We start from the raw sequence: 14668 nt of genomic DNA on the forward strand, positions 1-14668 counted from the left end.
ACTTCCATATGGAGATTTTGACAGGCTATAGAAATTAGAAATAAGAAATAGCTTATGAATTCAGAATTCAGCACGGTTCTGGTAGTTATGCAATAATTTTTGCTTCCAGATAAACATGTGTAGGATCAGAGTTCAAATCAAGCTTAACTTTTATATTTCCAAGTTGATTTTTTCCATGTTAATTTATATATATTTTATATACATGTATATATTCACATAGGATGAACCAGAGGAGACTTGGAGACAATTTTCAGCATTTTACCAATAATTGTATACTAACTGAATAGTATATTTATGGCAGCCCAACCCTTTTACAAGAATTCTGGTATTTAATCATTCTGACCATTTTGTATCCATGTGCTAGTGGTCTCTGTCAATTTTCTTCAAGTGGTTGGAAGAACAGATAGATTCAGTGAGGAATTAAAAATGTTTTCCCTCCCCTAAGTCCCTGTAATGCATTTCAGCCATTTGGGGGGAAGGAATAAAGAAAATAAAGAAGCAGCATCTTAATTCTCTGCTGCCTGGTACTCTGCAGGGAAACTGCCTGATGCTCTGCAGGGAGGCTGAAGCTGCGTAATTACCCAAGCTGTGGACTTCGGTGCTGCCCAGTTTCTGTCCCTAACATGGCAGGGCCAAGTCTAACTAAATTTCAAGCTTGAGGGATAATAATGTGAAATCTTAAGTACCTGTTTAAAACCAGCGAGTATTAAGGGCTGAGGGGGAAAGAGCATGAACAGCTGTAGTAATACTATAGACTACTGCCAAGCTCGCACCAAAAATCTATCAATATATGACAACGAGGGCAGGAAAATGGAACGTGTTCACTTGATTTAAATACGTAAAATACTTTATTTCTTAAAATTTAGTGACTAGAAAGAGATGAGTGAATGTCATACATAAACACTATCTCCAGGCAAATAGACTATTATAACAATTTTTTCTGTACATAATTGTCTCAATAGTGAAAAATGCTTAAAAACCAAACTACCACCACCACTGCCAATAAAAAAAAAAAAGCATAATGCAGTCAAAAAGCATATGTTGTGCATACACCTGAACTCCTATTTGGAAAAATACTGCTGCAGAAAAACATTAGCGAGCTGAACAGTGATCTTAAATGTATAATAATTCTTGAAAAATGCTCTCATTAATCAAGAAACACTGCAATTCTCTGTGTACTCCCTGTTTGTCAGCCAGTAGTGCACTATCATCCAAATTGTTTATCAATTCAGCTGCAGACTACTTTCTTCCTTGAAAATGTCTCCTGTGAGGAAGTCTGGCAATGATTTTCTTTGTAGTGATTTGTGAACCTGTGCTACAGCTGATGTATAACTGGATGCCTGTATTAGCTTTTCAGTTGTGATCAGGAGTGCTCTTTTGATGCAAATCTCTATATCTCACCCAGTTCCTGGCTTGCGTTGTGGAGTGATCACAGCACAAACTCTGCCTCTTTCAGAAGCAGCAAAACTGGACAATGTGCTTGCTCTAGGATCACATCTACAGTTACCAACCTGCCAAGGGGTACTCGTTTCACAGGAGCAGAGCTGATCTGAAGCAAATCTGAGGAGGGAGTAGAGGCAGTTCCTGGGACCTGTGCACCAGCTCTGCTCTTCTGTTGTCTGCTGGTAATGGTGAAGTTAGTTGTGGCCTCTGAATTGTCTGGGGAAGGAAGGGGGATTGATGATGCCGTTTTGTACCCATAGCTAAAATCTGCATCTTTTCCTGGATAAGGCAGCAGACAATAAGTAGTTAACTCATCCTCCAATCCAGATTTTTGATCTCAGAGTGGATTCATTTGAAATGCCATTCCCTCTCATCAGAGGAATATTTATCCTTGATGAAGGACTCCAGCAGCTCACCCGTTAGCTTGCAGCTACACGCTGCAGCCTCTGCATGTTGCTGAATTCCTTTAACTCTGTAAGGCAACAAGAAGTGTACTCACACTTCGCACAACAAAGAAATTGCATGTGGCTTCTGCCTTGAAGAATTTGTAGTCTGGTTTTGGGCATGATGTAACAAGTTCCCATTCCTGTGCTATTGTGAATTACTTGTTAGTTGAGGGCACATAAAAAGAGCGTGCAGTTACTCGACTTGAGCCATGAGATATTACAATCTTAGTTAAAACAGCAGTCAAATATTAACTGACTTGTGATCCTTAAGCATCTTGCATGGCGGTATGCTTCAGTAATAAACAAAAGTAGTTTTGGCACAGCCTGAATTTAGAATTATTTTCTTAGGTTTAGAACTTTCAGAGACTAACACACCACGCAGAAGGCTGGGGTAAGGTATTCCTTAGCTGTTCCGTATTTTTCCTCTCTTTCTGCTGCAGACTGAGTTCTAGGTCAGTCTCTTCACACAAGTCCATTGTCGGGTTCTCATTTGCTTCAGAAGAGTAATCTGGTATTTTTGTGAGGCTGTATCAGATACACCGTCTCCCTTTGGTTAGTATTGCACAGACATCTGTCCAAGGTAGGAAATTGGTGTCCCACAGGGGGCATGGATCCCAGGCCCCTGGGGCACAAGGTGTCAGTTTGTACTCTGCTTGTGGTAACTGCTACACTCCTCATAAAGCTTGTTCTGCTCATAGGGTCCCAGCGTATTCCATGCAGTTTATGTTCATTTATAGGCTCGGGATTTTGTTCTGCCATCTCACCCTGCTGCTTGTTTTTTAAACATTTCTTATACAAAATGTTTTTTATCAGTTTCATGTAAATAGCAGCAGGGACTGGGGGTTGTTTCCAGGCTACCTTTGTCTAGAACTCTGTGTGCACAGAACCAGTGCAGATTATCAGTGCGAGTCACTGGGATGTGTTTTATTTACCCAGTTTTCTGGGACTGAAGAATGTATTTAATCTCAGTCTGTTCCTTTTCTGAAACTGAATTGTCTTTTTGATTATTTGGTGTTAATGCATTCTTTAGCACTGTTGATGATTAGCACGGGCTGTAGTCAAAAGAAACTGCAGCTGAACTAAAATTCCATATCTAAGTTGTTCTCAGTTTACTTTTATCCATACACATCTTAGCCTACAAATAGCTGAAAAGAAAAACTGTAGCAAAAGACAATTAGTTATTAGTAATCTCTTATGGGAGAAAATAGACATCTATTCATAGAGCATCATTTCTGAAGTCTGTTTAACACAGGCTGTAGGCAAGTATGGGTAGGAATGAACTCCAGGCATGTAGGTATTGATATCAAATTTGTGAAAGACTTAAGTAACCACAAAGCCTTTGGCAACACCATTAAGGTTTCCATGGAAAGCTGTCTACTCAACTTGTGCTCCAACTAATACAGCAGGTAGCAGAGCTGCTGATGCCAAAGTTGTCTATAAAGTGTACAAAGTAGGAGTCCTTTGTTGATCCTTCCCAAGACTTCTAGTGCTTTAAAAACAAACAAAAAACTTTTCACATTTACAACTGCCCCAACACAAGAAAACTGAAGTCTTCTATGTGTCTTTAGCTTTAATTTTCACACTTGTCATTTTTTTCCTCTTTTGTATCCTAAATTTCAGTACGAATGTCTGTGCAGGATGGTGACTTTACTCAGGGTTCCAGCAAAGTATCTGCAGTTTCAGATTTGCACTGATAAAAATTCTTGCTTGGAAAATAACACAATCTGATTGATTTTTAACAGCTCTTGTAAGATTCATTTCAGTTGTGCAGGTTGAATAGGTCATAATGCTTTTATTGCATTGAAAGTACCTTCTCAGAACCACCGTCAACTCCCTGATCTGTGCAGAGCTGGCCTTAGAGCTCTCTTTGCCAGAGGAATGTAATAGGCAATGTTCAGGAACAACAACAAAGTACTTTGTGCGTGTTTTGATGTGAAATTATGGGCATCATATTTCCTCGCTCTCCAAAATGAGAAGAGAATATTGCAGAATATCTTCTTTCAATTGATATGTAACACTAAATAAACACTAACTAAACCAAAGCACTATCGTTAGAACGATGGCAGGAAATAAAGTGGAAGCATACCTAAGAGAAGCTGATGCTTTCCAAAGTCTCATGACTTTTGTGAGAAAATGCAGTAGTGCATCATTTTTGGTTGGCTGTTCTGTTCACTTCCTTGCAAATTAGGAAGCAAAGTGCTGCTGGGGCTGAAAAAATACTTGGTGTTCCTCTGCCTTAGGTTCACTACAGTTCTGAACCCAAAAGCTTCGGATTGTATTCTTGTTTTGTGTTCTTTCTCACGCTACTGTTAATCTCACACAAAAAAGGGGAAGAGTAGGAAGGGCTTAAAACAACAGCAACAACACAGCAATCCTGGAACCACACAAGGGAAAACAGTTAAATGGAGGGACAGATTAGGAAAGAAAAATATTAAGAACTAAAGCCTGTGAAGAATGGCAGATACCATTTAGAAAACGCTTTCTAAACTGGTCAGGAAGTATTTCTTTCAAGATTAATGAAAATACAGTTTTGTTAAACAGCTTAAGATCATCTTCTCCCAGTTTTAACGATACTGCTTAAGTAGTGCAGTTCAGCTTTTGGCAGCAAACTGGCTGCCATAAAACTTTCTTTGTCTCTTTTTAAATATGTGAAAAGTTTATTTAAATATTTAGGAATGGTCTTAATTCTTCTTGGTGAAATATGTATTTGGAGTTACAGCAACTAAGCTGCTTCTGAAAGAAGAATCTGTGACTTGTTTTACAGACTACCTGGAAGATCTTTCTTCATCGGTCTGTTTATATTACGTGAAGAGAAATCTTTCCTAATGTTCTTCTGATGGATAGGGGAAAGCTAAAGATCCTGCACGTTTGTAGTAGGCAGTGACTTGGTTAAGAGCAGTGCTTTCTTCCTATTATGGAAAATAGTGAGCTGCATTCAGCAGGAGGTATGGGTCTGTCGTGTAAACATAAGGAGAGCTTCACTACCAGCTCTGTGGAGTACGCACACAGGCAACGAGGGGACAAAACAGCACTGAATGCTGAAGGAATACAGTTTGTACTCACCATAATGCGGCAGCTGCTCCCATGCACTACAAAAGAATGCTGCTAATCTACATTTGTTAATCTGCACACACGAACCTGGCAATCTGCCCTCGCTTATCAGCCAAGAGCACGCTCTGTCATCACAGTAGATGTATCATAACATTAAAATCTTTGTTCTTACAATCTCTTTGGAATTTAACAAATTTCTGGGACTTTTTTTTCCTCTGAAATTGAATGAACAAAGTGCTGTAAGGTGTTCATAGTATGTCCAGTCTCTTTGTTGGGCACTTAATGAAATGCAGTAAATATCAGTACGCTTGAGTCTTTCATATGAAACGGTAGGTTTTTATAAGTTTTCTATGGACTAATAGGAAATGTTATTACTTTGCAGAATGTGTTTCCAAGTTACCCAAAGTAAAATCGAATAAATTTCTCCTATGTAAATAAAGCAGTGTAAGAGTTTTAATAAAACACTAACTATCTAGTAACTTGTTCAACTATTTAAATTACAAGCTAACTGCAATAGTGCTCTTCAACAAAGTGACTGTCTACAATAAACGTGGAAGATTTTCAGCTTTATGCTATCCACCACGAATCCATCAGGAAGGGTATCTCCCAGCAGAAGATATCTCTCTGGCTTCCTAAACATGAATCTAACACCAGTGGATGAGAAGCAAAACATGTTTCAGAAAGAGATGCTACAACTTGATCATTTTTAGGGAGTGGAAAAAGCTATTTTTATCGCAATTTATATAATCATGTATCTGGATCATATATAATCTCTGCTAGCTGGAGATCTACAACAATCTGTCAAGATTGATGGCATCTCTCAGAAGTTGAAGTGGCAAAAGCTCTTCATAAGCTTTAAGCTGGATGTGTTTGGAACACAGTTTAGAACACCTCCAAGTCAGTATTTATTAAATGACACGTCTATACAATGTGAAGTATGTATTGTATTTTTAAACTGCTTGGTTTAATAAAAAGAAGTGTCAGGTGAAAAATGAGCTTTAAAGGATGAAAATTTCCAAGAATAGGAGACCAAACACACAGGTACTGGGTGAGCATGTAAGGGTGGATCACACTAATTTTTCATTTGGAATACTGAGTTTTATAGGATATGACTGTAAAATGTATACTAGGAAATCGCATACATAAACTTATGTTTCTTAAAATAGATTTGAGGTATCTGTTACTAAAGGGTACTAAAATCTTTTGAAGTAATCTAGATAGTGGCATTTAGGCAACTAACCTACTACTACAGTAGATACAAAATAAATGCTGTTAAAAACAGCTAGATAGCATGTCATTTAATAAATGCAATCTGTTTTATCAACATCATTTGTTTTGAGGCTTGCTTACAGGTCCTTTACCACCATAGCCCCATTGTTACTGACGTTGGCCTGCTGACCTGTGGTTTATGAATTAAGCTCTGAGGTTTGGGGGCAGCTGTGAGGTCTTTTTTCTTCCACAAAATTATTTTGCTGCATCAGTAGTCTGGAGAACCCTACCACAGGGTCTCAAAATTTCATGAATAATGGCCAGGAGCAGGTGAGCTGGTGGTGATGAGGAGGTAAGATACAGATCAGAGCAAGCAGGCAGTGATGAGATGCTCTCTCTGTCTCAAGTTGCCATTCCTAGGAGGTGTCTGGCTACCTCTGAAACCAGGCTAAATAATAAACGCTTCGGAGCCTTCCCAGGGAATTTGTTGTGATGATTCCACTGTCCTTATTGTTGCCTTTACTTTATCCTACTTAAGTCTTTTCTGTTGCTGTATCAGCCTCTTATTTTGTGCTGTGTCTCTGTGAACACGGAGAACAGTTCATTCCCTTCCTTTCTGTAGCACTCTTCTGTGGGCAGATAACGTCTTTCTTGCACTTTATTTCCCACACCTGAACTTCATTCAGAGTGTCCTCTGTTGGATCCAACCCTTCTTGATATGTGGTGCAAAAACTGGACCCAGGATTTTACCTGGGACCTCGTGGAGGCTTGTAGGGCACAGCAGCTTCTGGGGCGTTTTGCAGACTCAGGAATGCAAGTCACACGGATGGAAGTGGCTGCTGATGTGCAGGTGACAGCACAACGCTGCATGCTCACAGTCAGGTGGTTGTATGCTCTAGGCTCAGATCCTGTCTGCTGACCAGCTGCCTCGCTGTTTTCCCCCCTGTACTGATACAAAAGGTGACTTTGGACACTTATTGTTTTCAAGCTGAATATACCACATTACTGCCTGGTGCTTTTGGTGGAAAATGGCCCGTGTTTGATGTTTCAAGGACATGCTATGAGGGTAATAAACATTTTTAAAAGCTTCCTTTGCTATTACATAGCAATAGTCCTGTAAGCCCAGGCGCTGTGTTTCTGGGGTATTGGTTTATGGAGGTAGTCAGCTTAGGTAAGGACCTCCACTCGCTTTTAAGAGTTTTATTACATTGATACTTTTAATCACAGAGTTGTACGGGTTGGAAGGGACCTTGAAAGATCATCTGGTCCAACTCCCTGCCAAAGCAGGTTTCCTAGTGCAGGTTGCCCAGGTAGGTGTCCAGGTGGGCCTTCAATATCTCCAGAGGAGACTCAACATAATGCTGAGTGGAGGGAAAAAAAAAAAAAAAAAAAGAGGGGTTTAATGTAAAATGACTGTGTGGAGTTGCATCTTAATTGATAAAAGGGTGACAATGAAATTGGCAATATGTTGATGGAAAGAAAATTCAGTTCAGTTTTGAAGAGCTTTTACTCTTCTCTTTTTCCCTGTGCCTGACTTCCTGCCTCCCCCCCCCTCCCCCCCAAAAAAAAAAAAAGAAAAAAAAGGCAAAACCAAATCTGTTATTTAGAAGTTCTATGGAAAAACATGTTTGTGTATATGAGGTTAAAAAAAAAAAAAAAAAAGAAAAATGCCCATAGGAAGACTAATTTAGGGTAATTGTCTATCATTCTGTCAGGGAGCTTCATGACTTCTGTGTTGCTGAATTCCCTATAGGGCAGTACGCCTAACAGATAGGTTCTTGCAAAGAGCGAGATTGTTCAAACTTTGGACTTTAGCTTCATCTTCAGCAACAGGAAGAAATACAGAGAAAACTTACAGGGTGGTTTGGGGGAAGTAAAATGGTATAATAATGAGGGAGCTGAAGAAGAGAGATGTCCAGAGACTAGTAGAGGACTAGTAGAGGAAGTCCTGCTCAGTTTACTTACTGAACTTGCTGTCAGGCTTAGGGTAGTAGACAACAACTGCATCAGTCAAATAAACAACTCAGGTATATTCTAAGGTGTTATGGTGTCCCCCAGGTAATCTCCAGCGGTTTTTGTATTTTTTTTTCACCCTAATTTTTAGTTAGAATGATGAATTGTATTTTCTTTAAGTCTCAACATGCATATGCTAGCAAATTCTTAATTTTCCAGGTCAGAGCTTTGGGGGGGGGGGAAAAAAATCCCAATCCTGCTCAAGTACAGTGTGCTTCTGAAAAAATAAATAGTAATTATAATACCCATAAGCCTCTAGGTACGGAGGGATAATTTGGTTTTCCCAGAACACAGGGAGACTGAGAATTTATGTAACAGGCTACATGTGGCTTGGTATTATTGGCTTGTACTGATTATGGGGGAGAGGGAAGGATAATGCAGCCTTGCTTGTTCTAACAAGATCTGCTGTCTTAATGACTTAAACACAATTATGCTCTTATCATACATGTGGCTGTAGTGTCAATTCCTTAAGCTTAAGGTTCTTTTCCTCAAGCAACTTTAAACCTTTCTTTTATTAGAAAAGATACCAACTTTATGATAAATGTAGCTTGCTTTTTTTTTTTTTTTTTTTTTAAGCTGAAGTGGGCCCCTCCATTTCACTGTGATTTATTTGGTTCTCTTCTCAGCCCCCTCCTTACCCTCCAAATCTGAGAAGCGATTGCTTTACTCCTCTGATCTGTTCTTTTCTTTAATCACCTTTCCCACAAATCTTGCATTCTCTTCAAACCTGATCAATGATGAGTTTTTCTTCCAGGCCATTAATAAATATAAGTAGTAAGAAATGGCAAGATAGCTCATCCCTGTGGTGTTTCTCAGAGAACTCACATGTTCAGTGACGATTTGGGGCTTAGAGTTGCATTTTAAGCTTAGCTGACCAGATTATAACTCCACTTAATGTATCTCGAATTAAAAATTCCATTTAATCAGGATGGATTAGTATCAAGTCAGATGCCGTGTACTTCTCAGCTACATTTGTAAATGAGTTTTTAAAGAGTGGCTTATGTTGGATAGGTTCATATTTTTAATTAGTATTTTTATCTTTTTTTTTTTTTTTAATAAACCAAGCTGCTTTGTGACTCTGAAATTGTTTTACATGGGATGAGAAGAAGAATATGAATTCTTAAAATTATCTGTATTGTCTGCTGACTCTAAAATAATAATAATAATAATGATCCATTGTTTCATTGCTTCTAGTCGTTTGGAATGTCCCCAGTGTTCTTAGTGTTACTGAAAGACTAGCACGATATGTACAAAAAGATTCTCTTTAAATTGTTTTGCAATTTTTTGATACAACTTTTTTTGTTCATTTATTAGTTTTAGTCTCTGAGATGAAGATGTAGGTTATGCATGAAATCGGCGGACTTGCAGGTAGTCCAGAGGCTATCAATAATATGCCTTTTGGAAGGCAGAAAAGACTTAAAGGTACTCGTTTCTGCAGAGCCAGACCATAGTCCAGATATATAAGCTATCTTTCATATTGCGTTATTTGTTTACGTCACTGCTTCTATGAAACTGGAACTATTGGAAGAAGATAAAACTTGGGGACCATCCATTCTAACAATTATTCAATTTAAAGTGTCGGTGTTGCATGTTGTTCCCTGCTGAGCTACTGACTTCAGATGGCAGTGCAAGCAAGTTCAGAAAGGGTTGCGTTTTGTGACCTTGGAAGCAGCAGCTTGTGCAACAAATTGATGATGGGAAATAAAGCACTGAGCAGCCGATATGAATGGGATGAATAAATACATGCTGTGTTGAACTTACAGTAGAGTGATGCTATATGCTTTTAGGAGGATCATGATTAATCTTCTATTAAACCAGCTATCTTAGGCATCACTTTATGCATCTGAACTCCATTGAGGAATCATGATTAATGTCTCTGAATTGGTAAATAAACTTAATGATGCATATTGGTAAAATATTTATGCAAAAAGCATGTTTTTGCTTTTCAGAAAGATTGGAGAAGATAGGTGCTTTCATGTCTGAATTTAAATATGCATATCTCCTGTCCACCCCTTCGCCTTTAAGAACAGCATTCAGTTATAAAATTTCAACATCATGGTGACTAACAATTTTCACCAGCTCAACACTGAGCATACTTAAGGAGAACTATGACCTCCAGAGGTCCCTTCCAACCTCAACCATCCTGTGATTCTGTGACTACCTACAGAATTGCTGGTGGTCTCTTTTGCATTTGCAGTTTTCTTGAAAAATATGAAATTTCTTTCAGGATGGCTCAACTAGAAGTCCTTCTCATCAGGCCATCATCTGATTTGATCTCACAGGTCATCATGTTAGGGTTGAGAAGCTTCACAGCCCACCATTATTTCTTATCCTTAAACGTAGTAAGTATCTTCAGTCATCAGTGAAATGAGCAACCAACCATCTTTATAAGGCTGAGAGCTTGGGCAGCAGCACAAAAGACTGGCTGCATTGTTATCTAAAATGTTACTACGTTCTCTGGGGTAAAAAATGTCTGCTTTTCTTGCCAGGTACATCACTTTTTCCTGTATGAAGGTCTTGGTTCATAATTATTTTTAGATAACACTTAACTAGCATCTTTATGAATAAATTCAAGTTCAAATCATGCAAGACTGATTTCCCGGTATTTTAAAATATGATTATTTGACTGTATTGTCCCTTTTGTTGTCTTATCCAAACTGTAGTCATCTAGATTTTATCTGCTACTTACTTCATTTAGAAAAACACTATTCTTCCAGTATGATCACTGACTACATTTAGCTTCAAGTTTTCCTGAAGAGACACACTGCTGATATTTTTGTTCTTGGTATTGCTTCAGTATCTTTCCCAACCCTTCTTTCAAAAGAATTTAAAATATGGTCTGAATTTGCAAATTTAATTCTAGTCAAATAATACTTTGTTTCTAACTGTTGTTCCAATTATTTAATGGCCTCTGTGTGTCTTCTCCTTGTTATTTATCTTACAAATTCTTTCTTGCTCAAGTTCTTACAAGTATATTGGAGATATTGTTGGACTAGAGAAGAGAGAGACAAATTTACTGATGTGACAAAGGAAAGATGGAAGTGCAATCCAAGTAGCTGTGGATTCTGATGTGCTTCCTTTCTGGCCAGCCAGCACGTATTGAGAATTGTTCAGGAAGGCCCTCAGGATGCAGGTTTGAGGAAAAATGGGAGAGATTAGAGGGCTCAGGGTGGCAACTGGGTCTTCCATGAGGGCTGCGTAGGAGGGTAAAGGGAAGTGAAGTTACTGCTGAGCCTGAAGAACACAGTGCATCAATTCACAAAGCTTGGTTGTCATCAAGCAACTTAATTTCTTTCTACTTCCTTCTATTTTGTTACCAAAAGATAACCAGAGACGAGTGCTTGGAGATCCTTCCTGAAAGTTCTTCAGTTGTATCATCTAATAGGTATCATCTCTCTATGCCAACCCCTATAAAGCAGAGACCTCAAGATCTGTGTGTAGGCATGTTGTGATTATGCCTATTGCCAGGAATATCTTTTGCAGAAGGATGATAAATGATTTTCTTCTGCAGTATAACTCCCACCTCTCCTCCTCTGTCCTTGCAGTGGCATCTGTGTAGATGGTACTTTGCAGATTAAAATAATACACTGCAAATCGTTAGGCGTGACAGTATTACTTACCTTATTGTCGTAGTTTCTGGGGCAGAATAATGTATTTTAGTTTAAAACAGGAAATCGGAATATATTACAGGAAGTTATCGATTTTGATGATTATTTTGTGGTGTTTTTTTTTTTTTGATAATGCTTTTCTAGCCGTGCATTAAAGTGATATTTGCACTGATGCCAGTTACTAGTGTTGCTCTAAGCCCACATGGAATTCAGCAGTGAAGTGTTACAGGTTAGCTTTGAGAAGAGAAAAGGTGAAAATGAACTCTGTGGTGCACAGCTCAGGGAAATACCTTTCTTTGAGAAGTGTTGGATTACCGTGTGCTATATATCTGAGAGGAAGCAAAAAGCTTTTTTTTTTTTTTTTTTCTATCTTACTTTTCAATCGAAGTACAGGACCTACAGAACAAGCAAATTGATTCTCTCTGAAAATCTGGCAGTGAGGTATCTTCAGGACTTTGTTTCATTGTTCTACCAGCATCACTGTAACTAACAGTGTAACAGGTGAGGGCCCCAACTTGTACTCCCTAAGTCACTTTCATGAGAAGGGCAGGTCCACATGCAGGAAATTTGATTTTAAATCTACTATTTTTGTTGTAACTGAGGCTTCCAGATGAATATATTTGTTTAGAGCATCAGCGACTTTCAGAGAATTTCCTCTTTTGAGTAGTGCTAGAGTATGCTAAGTGTTCATGCATCTATGGTGTGTACTCCATTGATTTTCTTTAGCAGAATTATTTACTGTTTGGGATGATCAGGCAGACTGTACAGACACTGTACTGGGCATTGCCTGTTACCTGTGACTAAATGTGCTGTGATATTGCTTCTTTAGAGAATTATATACCAGTTTTTCTAATGGTGTCCATGCCACCTTGTGCTATTGCAATGCTGATTTTTATCTTTCTGAAATGGATTGGCCTGCCCATGCTGACAGACAGATTTTTAGGTTTGATAATGTTTTCCTTTGGGTTCTCAGGTAACATAAGTTACACTTACTGCCTTTTATTCTGACGGCACGTACTTCAAGCTGCTGACTTGTGTTTGCTCATACATTTAGTGATGTATCTCACGAGCAGTTCAGACAAGCTTCCAATAATCACCCTTTCCCATTTAGGGATTATGGGATTACAGAGTCGGGATGTTTGTAAAGAAAGAACAGATGTCTCTCAGTTTATAATTTTAGTGAGAAGGAGGTGTGGAAAAGAAAACACAAACATTTAAACACAAAGTGCAATAAGGCAGTCAGAGTTGGACAATTCAGTGAACAGCAATTTCTACATTGCTTTATTTAGTCTCATTTAAAAAAAAAAAAAATATTACTAGGATTCTTGTAGCAGTACTTTGTAGCAGTGTTTTTGGCCTGCCCTGATGTCATTCCTCTGTGGTCCTTATTGTTCACACCACCTTTTAAACACACAACACCTGTACGTATCTTCTGCACTAGGCCTGCACTGATCTCACTATTGCAGTACGTGGCACTGCTGGTGGGGCATGATGCTTAACTATGGCTGTTATTTTCTGAATCTATTAAAGAATAGTTAAAAATCCTTGGCTTTCCAGATCCTTCCCTTCTCCACCCCTCTTCACAGTTCCCCCCAGCACAAGGAGGCATGGGCAGATGGGACAAGGGGCATGGTTTTAAACTAAAAAGGGTAGATTTAGATTAGAAGTTAGGAGGAAATTCTTCACTCAGAGGGTGCTGAGGCCCTGGCACAGGCTGCCCAGAGGAGCTGTGGATGCCCCATCCCTGGGGCTGTGGGCAGCCTGGGCTGCTGGGAGGTGTCCCTGCCCATGGCAGGGGGCTGGAACTAGGTGGGCTCTAAGGTCCCTTCTAACCCAAACCTTTCTGTGATTCTGTGGTTAACAGTGTGATTTAATAGCTGAGATGGGGGATCATTTGTTTTGCTGAAGCACGGGATCATTCATTTTGCTGAAGCAAAGACTTTGTCATTATGCCAAGGCCTGTGTGGTTTCTGGGCAGCGTGCACTGACATCTCTTGTGCTCGTAGCAGAGGTTTCGAATAATGCCGCTGGTATTTACCGCTGGTGTTGGAGGCGCAGCAGATGCCTACATGCATTCCAGAGATCGCCATCTTAACTCATTGAAAAGTGATATTTTGCAAATGAAAGGGTAGGAGTTAAGATTTGTCATGTTTCTGTGTTCTGCTCTTGTCTTCAGCTGTTTTGTCTGGTTTAGTTTCATTTCTCATCCCAGCCTCTTACTCAGCTTGCTTTGGTTGGGGAGAAAAGGAGGAGTGGGATTTTGCCAAAGAAAATAGTTGTTTACCCCAATGTGAATGTTATTGCTGCAGCTTACTTTACCATTTTGAGAGGTACTAATTACGCAACACCTCCTGGAATAACATTATAAACCAAAAAGGCATGAGGAATGAGAACATGATCGTGTGTTTTATTGTTTTAATCTTTAAATAGACACATGAACTGGCAATTATTTCATTACCAAAGGGAAGTGGAGGGGAGAGACTTTTCCAATTCGTTTTCATGCCTTAAAAACTGTAGCTTACAGTCAGATACCCGTGTAGCGTGAGACCAGGCCTCTTTTTTATCTTGGCTACCAATTAACTAAGAGGTACTCACAGCATCTCATAGTGGGCTCCTGTCATGGCCTTCACCTCTGGGGAAAAAGCATTCTGGTGTTTTCTATGGAGGGTAAGGGGGGCACAAACTAATTAACCTTTTGATTTTTAAAAAGGCTTCTTGGAAGAAAATGCACTTAGGGAAGATGGTATTACAATTATTTTCCATGCCTTCACCAAAATAATTTCTAAAAGGAAAAGTCTCAGTTACTATTCCAGTGAACTTCCCATTTTTGTGAAAAGCTGATAGGAAGACATTCTGTCACCTTGCCAGGACAGGCCTTAAATTCCAGATTAACTTCAA

At 39.1% G+C, this 14668-nt stretch overlaps 1 protein-coding gene across 3 annotated transcripts in view; it reads left to right on the forward strand.

Moving 5' to 3' along the window:
• The window catches only part of CAMSAP2 (calmodulin regulated spectrin associated protein family member 2), a 77903-nt gene that overhangs the window by 15871 nt on the left and 47364 nt on the right, over positions 1-14668 (forward strand). The window contains exons 1-2 of one of the 3 annotated variants that reach the window (XM_032191825.1): positions 2355-2359; positions 11403-11408. The exons of the other annotated variants lie outside the window; for them this stretch is intronic. The gene's annotated coding sequence lies outside the window, so the exon portion shown is untranslated. Of the gene's footprint in view, positions 1-2354; positions 2360-11402; positions 11409-14668 lie in introns of those variants that run through there. 3 annotated transcript variants of the gene reach the window in all.

This window comes from Aythya fuligula, chromosome 8, assembly GCF_009819795.1.
Source record: "Aythya fuligula isolate bAytFul2 chromosome 8, bAytFul2.pri, whole genome shotgun sequence".
Classification (NCBI taxonomy): Eukaryota; Metazoa; Chordata; class Aves; order Anseriformes; family Anatidae; genus Aythya; species Aythya fuligula.